A 10,961-nucleotide genomic window follows, 5' to 3' on the forward strand; every position below is an offset into this window, starting at 1 on the left:
CCATACCTCCACAATTCCCCATACGCATACGGTTAAAGCAAACCACAGCATGTGTGTATGTGTGTGCGTGCGTGCATGCAAAGGGACACGACATAGTGTAGCCGAAAACTTGGCTCGTAATAGATTGGACGCCGATGAAGTCTGATGATGGTGGTACATCGAACGACGGGTTATCTCTGCATGAATATATACACATTATTTCAGGATTACCGAGGATACGAAGAAGCTTCCACTATTTTCAGACGATCCCTTTCAAAATACTAAAATACTAGTAATCGCCTCCATATATATATATATATATATATATATATAATATATATAATATATATGATCACGTGACCGACCAGACCATCAGCGTTGTTGTTACACATCGCTGGTCAACAATGCGTTCGCATGTTTTAGCCTTCGAATGACGCCACCCCGCTGGCTAAGCGAGCAGGCCAATATATATATATATATATAATATATATTATATATATAATATATTTAAATTGAAATGAGGGTGAGAAATTAGATATTAATTTAATTAACATCGATTTCACACCAGTGCTCTAGCATATAAAAAAGATGAAGGTTCAGTTAAATTGTATTATATACATATTAGAGGGAACCGGTTACTATACCCGTGACTGGTTGTTCCAACTTGAAAGATATATTTTCGTTCTCGTTGAACGCGTGTGAGCCATTGCACATTTTACGATATTTACTTCTGCGTGTGGCATGTATCATGAGTGTGTGTGTAAATATATATAATAATATTATATATATATTATATATATATATATATATATATATATATATATATATATATATATATGTAGGTCCCGGGTTGAGTCGGGGTTAACCACAGTAAATAAGGTACTCAATACATAGCAGAGTAAAGTAATTTATTTATAGAAGGAGCTTCTACAGGACTAGAACTGTTTCATTCAGATGAAATCTTCAGGAAGCTGGCTGTCAAAATAAGTTCTGGTATTTATGCATTTAGGCAGATTTAATGGAGTGGTGGTGGGGGACGTTTTTGGGTAGGTTGGTAATTTAGGACATAAACAGGGCACAAGCTTTGTTCTTAGGGGAGTGGTCAAACCAAGGCCAGAGGTTTTTTGAAAAGAGAAGAAGACAGTGAGAAATAAATAAAATGAATAATAGAATAAATGAATAGAAACAGATATATGGGATGGGATTTAGGTAAATTAGAAGACAATTGCCTTTTGGTGGTCAAGAAGAGGTAGGCAGTTTGTTATTGTTAGGTGGAGGGAATAGATAAATATACATGAAAAAAAAAACATATAAAATAAAATTACATACAAAACAATACATAACATGCGAATATACATATGTATACATACATACGCACATACATATACATACATACACATACATACATATATATATATACATACATATATATTATATATATATATAATATTATATATATATATATATATAACATATACATATACATACACACACGCACATATATATATATATATACAAATACACATAAGTATACATACATAAATATACCCATGTACAAATAAACATATAAATAATTATGCATATATAAACACATACATAAATATACATACGTACACACAAACACACACATAAATATATACACGCATATATAAACACAAATGCACATATAAAAACATATGTGTATATAAATATATATACGCATATATAAGTATATATACGCATATAAATAAGTATGCTTGTGCTTAAGCACACATATACACGACGGTATGTATATGTATCAATTCAAATTGGGTATGTTACTGGTCTCTATAGATGCCAATAACATCGTTACAAGTTTTTTCCCACCCCTCCTTCGTTCCTTTTCCTCTCTTCCCTTTCTTTCGTTCCCCCTCCTTGCTCAGTATATGAGAATTGCTACATAGATGAATTTTAGCTTGCGTGCGAGACGGTTGGCGTGAATATATGTACACATGCTTTTATGTGTATATTTAGATTCATTATTCATACGTCTGTATATTATGTATGGCGTTTACGCGCATCCTTTTGTGTATGTTGATATATTATGTAGATTTTAATATAAATATGTATTGCAGTATTATAACAGGTTTAATTTCTATGCATTAATTTGTACTGTCTTCATTAACGGCAATAGGTTTTTTCCTCGGTTTTTTCCTCGGATTTTATAATTTTATAAGTTTTTTTATATATATATACATATATTTTTGACCTTTTTGTTTATCGCTCGAAGATTGACCGTTTTTTCTAAAGGGCCAATCAAACAAGTCCATTTCTTTTTAAAGGTGTAGCGTTTGTAAGAGTAATAGATTGAATTAATATATAAGTTCCATTCTAGCAAAAACTGTCTGATGAACGGCAACGAGAAACTCAGAGTAACAGATTTTGTTGAATTTTCTGCTGCTTAAAATAAAGTATATATATATATATATATATATATATACATACATTCATACACAAATATATACATGCATACACACATACATTTATATACAAATACACATGTAAATATAAATACACATACGCATACATAAACATATACAAGCATATACACATACACACACACATATATATATACATAAATACATACATGCATATATATATACACATATACACATATACATACATACATACATACACACATATAAATACACATATATGCATATATATACATACATAAACATATACATATACATATACATACATATAAATATATACACATGTACACACATACATACATAAATACATACACACGCATACAAACATATGTATATATATATATAATAATATAAAAATAACAGGAACCAAGAGGTGGAACGTTTCTACGTCTTATTGTGGTGTCCTGTACTCACGTATAATTATTTATATATGCATGTATATATACATGTAGATGTAGGTACGTACATATATGTTTGTATGTATGCATATATTTTTATTTATCACTATATATATATATATATATATATATATATATATATATATATATATATATATAACATATATATACATATATATATACACGCGTATACATACATATGCACATATATACACATACACACATATACACACATACACATACATATGTACATATACACATGCACACATACATATATATGCACATATATACATCTGTCAGGTGTCCCAGATGAACCAACTTCACGGCAGGAGGGGCAGATGAGGGCAACTGCATCGAACTCTCTCATGCACCAAATAGCAGTTACTAGAAAGCCTCCATGAAGTGAAACCAAGTAGCAACACCAAATGGCGGTGCCCCAGCATGGCCACAGCTCATAAGCTGAAACTAGAATCAATCAATCAATCAATCAATCATATGTGCATATATACATATGTATATATATATACATATATGTATATAGTCTTAGGAGAGAAGGTAATTGGGGGTGATGAAGGAACGGTGGTGTGGTGGGGGGGTGGGGGTTTTGTGGGTGGGGTGTCGTCAATCGGGTGGCCGGGTGGGTCTGTAATTTTTGTAGTTTGCATAGATTTTGTGCATACAGTTTGAGGAGTGTTCCGAGATCTTGTTGAGGAGAGGGCCTTTGGCGAATAAGATCTCCAAGCTCTCAGAAATACAAAGGTCACAGCAAGTATGGCCTCCCGTGTAAGAACGCGCTCTCTGGAGTAGTCTCCACTTGATCTTGAAGGGGATGGAGTTCCTTTTAAGGTGCCAGATATGGGCGGCGAGAGTGGTCTGGTTAGATTTGTCAGGTCGCCGGAACGAATGTGTGTGGCGTACCAGCGAGTCTTAAAACTATTTGAGGTCATTCCGATGTACGATTTTCTTTTATCATCGGGGCCTAATCGTACATCGCATATGTAGACGAGATATTTCTGTAGGCAGTTGTTGTTGAGGGGGCAAGTAGTCTTATCAGGGCAGTTGCAATTGCAGTTGCTGTCGGATGCTGGATGGGCTGCGGAAAAAGTAGATTTATTAAGTTTTTTGACGTTGTTGTTGGCTAGGTTCCTAGCTAGATTGGGTGTGGTGGAGTAGGAGAGTCTAATGGTGTTCTTATTAAGGATTGTATAGTACTTATGTTGGGTGGGGAAGTGTTTTTGTAAGAGAGTGAAGAAAATTTTAGCTACGGATGTTGAAACTTCACGGTTGAAGGGGGGTTGTACCAGCTAATGTGTCTTCGCATATTATTCTTGGGTGGGCGTGAGGCTATGCTAATATAGGTGATCTTATCTCTAAAGCCACTGCGGGCCAGGGCCTCGTTGTAATAGGGGGCTGCGGCATTAAAGATATCCTCGGAGGCAGAGAGGCTAGATATCCTAATGGAGACACTTTTCACTAGGTTGTCTAATATATTTTTGGGGTGGTTAGAATTAATGTCTATGTATCTAAGGGATTCATTGGGTTTATGGTACGGGTAATAAACGGAGGTTTCTAAATCGAGGGTAACGCCAAGGAAGTTAGCTTTGGTTAAGTTCGAATCTAAGGTAATCCTAAGGCCTAAGTTTTTAAAAAAAGTGTAAAGGTTTTTCCGGAACCCATCCGTGGTCCTGGGGTTTATTTTGTGGAGGGCAAAAAGGCCATCATCGCGGTAGAGACCACCGGAGAGGCCTGTGAATAGGGTTTTCAACACAATATATATATATATATATATATATATATATATATATATTATATATATAGTAGTAAACACATAAATGTGAAACAAGGTGGAAAAAAGAGTACTCAAATACCAGTGGTAGAGTAATATGCATAATTTACAGCAGCAGAAAATTTGAATTTTCTGCTGCTTTAAATAAAGTATATATATATATATATATATATATATATATATATATATATATATACACACAAAAATAAGCAACAAGAATGACTCCGGTGATTTTGTACAAATGTTTCGCACTACAACATTTTATTAAAAGCTATAAGTATTGCAGCAGATTTAAGATGCCGAGTGCTCTTCAGCCAATTATATAGGTTTTCCAATAATATAAAAGAGTTCAAATCAAGTAGTAACATTTTAGAGAAGGTAAATATACAGATAAAGATGTAGATTTGAATTTTAAGAACATATGAGGTTATGAAGTTCAGTTGCTAACTGACCAAAACTCTGGTTGTATCTGACTGCTATAAGAATTTTTTTTTGTTTTAGGTTTAGGAATGAGGGTAGGGGAGGTCTCAGAATATGATAAAAGGAATTCAAGTTGGTTGTAGAAATGAGGTTAAGGAAGGTTTCAGAAAACCATAAAGGAATTCAAGTTACCACTAACAAAAAGCCAATTAATCCTATGTGGTGAGAAGAAACTAGGTCAGTGTCAAAAGGTCATTAATTTCTTTTACAGAGAGTAGGGAAAAAAAACCCATCACTTATTTTTAGTAGGCATAGTATTTTATAACTGGGGGAACAGCGTTAAATTTTAAAACTAGATTAGATTTAAGAAAAGTTCCAATTTCAAGATTACAGTGAAGTTTTTCTAGTCATCTATGAAAGTTAAGTTAAAGGTTAGTATAGTATATTTCTTCTTATTATTATAATAAAAAGTTAAAATTTGAAAAATATATAGGAATACTCATAATTTTTATTTAAAGTATTTAAACGTTCGAGTTGTGGAATGTATGCAAGATTTTTGTGTCATTAATAAATGCTCGGATCCCACTTAACTATGTATAAAACTAATTACTATATCAAAATCTGCTAATATTTTGAACTTTGTAAATATTATTGAATAGTAATATTAATCTATCCTTCATATTGACTATTTCATATTTCCCTATAGTAATCGTTTAGTCCCAATATCGATTTGATATTTTGGTCTTTGTGTTTGCATCGTCTCTCTCCCTCTCGTCTCCCACAGACTTCTTATATATGTATATGTCTCTCACTATGGGTGTGTATATATATATATATATATATATTAATGTTAATAATATATATATCAATATATATAATATATTCTTCACGGCCTTTCGAGACCGACAGAGACCTTGGATATGGATACGGATATCCATTTCCATGGTGTCTGATATGGTTCCGAAAGGCCGTGGAATTACGCCTGGAGAATTTGTGTGTAACCTGCTGATGGCGGTGTCGCATCTGCTGAGGCGGTGAAGGTCACACAGGAGTGGCAATCTTACATACTTGAAGATACTAAAGATTCTTATCCATACGTTAACGCTACTACTACGTAGTGGTTTTCCTCTAATATGTGTATATCTATCTATCTATCTATCTATCTATCTATCTATCTATCTATCTATCTATCTATCTATCTATCTATCTATCTATCTATCTATCTATCTATCTATCTATCTATCTATCTATCTGTCTATCTGTCTATCTATCTATCTATCTATCTATCTATCTATCTATCTATCTATCTATCTATCTATCTATCTATATATATATATATATATATATATATATATAAATGTGTTCATTATATGAGTATATATATGTATATATCTATATATAAACACGCATGTGTTCATTTATATATATATATATATATATATATATATATATATATATATATATATATATATACATACGCACATATATATACATGTATACATATATATAATAAGGTAAGAAAATAGAAAATAATTAATTAATTATTGTTTACTAATTAAAATTGACAAGCATCCCTTTAAGCTGTTTCAATACACGACATTCAGAAAATTAATTAATAAAATTAAAAGTTATTTGAAAGTCGAATCTCACCTAAAATAATTTAAAATATACAAAATAGGTGTTTAATTCCTGCACGTTGAGTAAACGGCTGCAAACTGCTAACTGATAAAATTTATTCATAAAGAACATAATGTAAAATATGGTATAGACCTTAGAAAGATGCATATTGGAATTGTAAAGTAAGAATAGATCAATATATATATATATATATATATATATATATATATATATATATATATATATATATATATCTAGAGTAGATGTATTGGTATAAATGTCATGTATTGTGATATTATGTCCATCCATATAAAATCAATAGAAAATTATTATGTAGAGTTTAATTCAAGTGTGTCTTAGTTATTATTAATATTTAATTAAGGTGGAAGGTATTTCAGGCAATATATTACTTATTATAAATATCGAAAAGGTTAAAAGACTTATATGTTAATTTAATGCTAGGGTACATAAAACTTTTTAAAATAAAACCAAGAATAAAGTAAAATAAATAAAAAAAAATTGAGTAAAAAGTAAAAATAGACGCAGTAAGAATAAATAAATAAATGTATAAGACTTACAAAACATAGCCTTTTGTCCCTTAAAGAAATATTATTGAGCTAGAGTAAAAAAGATAAGATCTTTATTGCAATCAGACCTGGACACAATGCAGCAGTGGATCATGGACTGGCAACTCAAGCTGGCTGTGGACAAATGTACCACCATGCATTCCGGGAGGAAAAACGCAGCGTCTACTTACTCCCTCCACAACACTAATCTCAAAAAGTCTTCTTGTGAACGTAACCAGGACATTATTGTCGACAGCGATTTGCGTTGGACAAAGAACATTGCTAAAATTGCCAAGAAGGCTGAGGGTGTCTTGGCATTACTTACTAAGTCCTTTGCGAGCCGCTCTCCGGCTATCTGCGGCTTTATATAGCTATGGCGCGACCTCACCTGGAATTTGCATCACCGGTCTGGAACCCCTATCTTGCCCAGGATATTAATCGTCTGGAAACCATTCAGCGACGTGCAACCAAGAGAATACCCTCCATCAGGCATTTGCCATGTTCTGAACGCCTTACTTCCCTGGGCATGGATACATTGAAACTCCGACGCCTGGCAGCTGACTTGGTAGACACCCATAAAATTATTAACCATGTTACAAACAATAACTCTGAGCACCTTTTCAAACTCCACCTGTCTAACACCCGTAGACATGTTTACAAAGTCAGAAAACAGCACAGCTCCCATGATTTTCGGAAACATTTTTCACGCTAAGAGTTGCTGAAGTATGGAACAAACTGCTAAGAACCTAACTAACCTAACCTCTCTAGAAATAAAGATAATTTTTAATGCCCCCCAAACCCTTATTTCTTTTGAGGACAAGCTCTGGTGCCGAGCCAATTTAGCGGTATTTATTGCGTCTTTACGTTCTGAGTTCAAATTCCGCAGAGGTCGATTTTTGCCTTTCATCCTTTCAAGGTCGATAAATTCAGTACCAGTTTCGTACTGGGGTTGATCTAATCGACTGATGCCCTTCCCCTCAAATTTCAGGCCTCGTTCCTTGAGTAGAAAATGATAAAATAAACACCAGTGGGTCACTAGGGTCTATGTAGTCGACTTACTTCTGTCCCGAAATTGCTAGTATTGTACTAAAATTTAAAATAAATATTTCTACAACTATTGATAGAAAAGATTTTTGTGATCAGAATTGACATTATTAATCATGTCAGAAGAATAGCAGTTCTGGAGATACGAATAATGTCGTTTAAATGTGTAATGTATGCGAGCGTAAGTTGTAAACTCTGGTAGACTGTAAACCACAGTAAATACTCAAAGGATGGACTTTTGTGAGGATCCATTTTATTGTCGACTAGCAGTATATCCCGGCTTTGCTCGGGATTAAGTTAGGATTATTAAGCTAATCAAGCTCTTTATTTCAAAGCAAACTAAGTAACATCGACGTCAAATTTGAGTGAAATCCGTTGAAATTGGTAAACTTTTGGCTGAAATTTTGCAGACAATTTGATTGGGAAATCCCATAAGGAATCGGTTTATCGATTTTTTCCACTCATCGATTGTTTTATTTTCGTTTTTTGGAGAACTTAAAACATTCAAAGACCCCATGAGTCCTAAGTAATGCTGGCATCAAGTTTGAACAGAATACATCAAAATTGGTAGACGTTATGGTTGAAAACATGGACAGTTTCGAAACATTGTTTACAAAATGCAAATTTGTAAACACCCAGACGTAAGTTTTGTGAGCGGAAAAGAGGGGGCCTACCTTCTTCCACAGAGATATGAGAGTCAGATCTCTTCTTTCGAAAACATAAACAGTTTCGAAACATTGTTTACAAAATAATAGCTGATCGTTTGCGAAGGAGCGTGTCTACAGTCAACACGTAGGTCTTTTGCTCTGGTAACCTCTACTCTCTCCCATGTTCATGCACGTCCAGTTATATATCGCTATGAGTAGATCAACGGATTCAGCTAATTTGGAAATTAGTTGTGGAGAAACGGAGAATATCATTTATATTGTGTGTGTGTATATATATAATTATATATATATATATACACGGGCAACACACACACACACACACATTGCATACATGTGTTTTGTACGCATACATGTTCATGTGTGTGTGTGCGTGTGTGTGTGTGTGTGTGTGTATGTGTGTGTGTGTGTGTGTGTGTGAATCAAGCCTCTCCCTCCATCTCTTTACACCGTACCTAGAAGGGTACTTAACTCATGTTTGTATAAACAATGGTGGATTTCTCCGCTGTGAAAATTGTTAAGTTATGGTCGAAAATTAATTTTTATTGCTATTCACTGGTGCCTCGGGGGAAAATAATTTGACGAAAATACAGCTAGAGTCGTGCCGAATGTCCTCCTAAAATTGGAGAGACATGCGTGCTAATTTGTGGATGTGCATAATTTACATTCACGTACACACACACACTCACACACACATCATGCCTTTTATATATATACAGATTACTGCTGCCTATGATGTAAGATTTGAAAATTGTAGTGGAACCATAAAGAATAAAAGAAAAAAAATCAACTTTGAAGCATTTTAAAACAGATCGATGGTTATGAGAATTTGAGCTTGTATATTGAAATATGTTGTGATTTATTCATATGTGAACAAAAAAATACTAAAATGGCGAATATGGAGTTTGGTCTAGATACTTTGTTAATCTTCTTCAGAAAGTTTAATCAGAAGAAGCCGCTGTGCCTTTTTGGATCGCAAATGTATAAAACTAGTTGGCACTGTGCCGTCAAAACTGACGGTTGATTGTAGTATTTTATATATTAATATGGATGGTAAATCAAATTAATATACTTGTCAATGTTATCTAGTGGTTGTCTTTTGAGATGTGACATCGGTCAACGTTTGTAACTAAAAGAACGCTGGTTTACACATACAAACATTTACATACTTCCCTTGTACACGCACTTATATATACACATATACTCACACAGAGTTGAAACGTTGTTTGATTTTTTTTTCATCGTTGAATGTTCACCATCACACTTCCATTCCACACACACACATTCACACGCACATTCACATTCTTCCCTTTTACATACACATTTACTCAGAGTTGAAACGCTCCCACTACCAGTTTGCCATCACCGCTTCCTTCCTTATTGATCTATCACACCTTCCTTCCTACTTTATATGTTGTGGCGAGTATTGTTATAGTAGAAGATAGGGTTCCAAGCAGTTTAAGAAAGAGAAAAAAGTTTTTGTGTCATTAATAAATGTTCGGATCCCACTTAACTATGTATAAAACTAATTACTATATCAAAAGTTGCTAACATTTTGAACTTTGTAAATATTATTGAATAGTAATGTTAATCTATCCTTCATATTGACTATTTCATATTTCCCTATAGTAATCGTTTAGTCCCAATATCGATTTGATATTTTGGTCTTTGTTTGCATCGTCTCTCTCCCTCTCGTCTCCTACACACTTCTTATATATGTATATGTCTCTCACTATGGGTGTATATATATGTATATATATATATATATATATATATATTAATGTTAATAATATATATATCAATATATATAATATATTCTTCACGGCCTTTCGAGACCGACAGAGACCTTGGATATGGATACGGATATCCATTTCCATGGTGTCTGATATGGTCCCGAAAGGCCATGGAATTACCCCTGGAGAATTTGTGTGTAACCTGCTGATGGCGGTGTCGCATCTGCTGAGGCTGTGAAGGTCACACAGGAGTGGCAATCTTACATACAGCAACTGCATTTGAAGATGCTAAAGGTTCTT

Source organism: Octopus sinensis, linkage group LG10, assembly GCF_006345805.1.
Source record: "Octopus sinensis linkage group LG10, ASM634580v1, whole genome shotgun sequence".
Taxonomy (NCBI): Eukaryota; Metazoa; Mollusca; class Cephalopoda; order Octopoda; family Octopodidae; genus Octopus; species Octopus sinensis.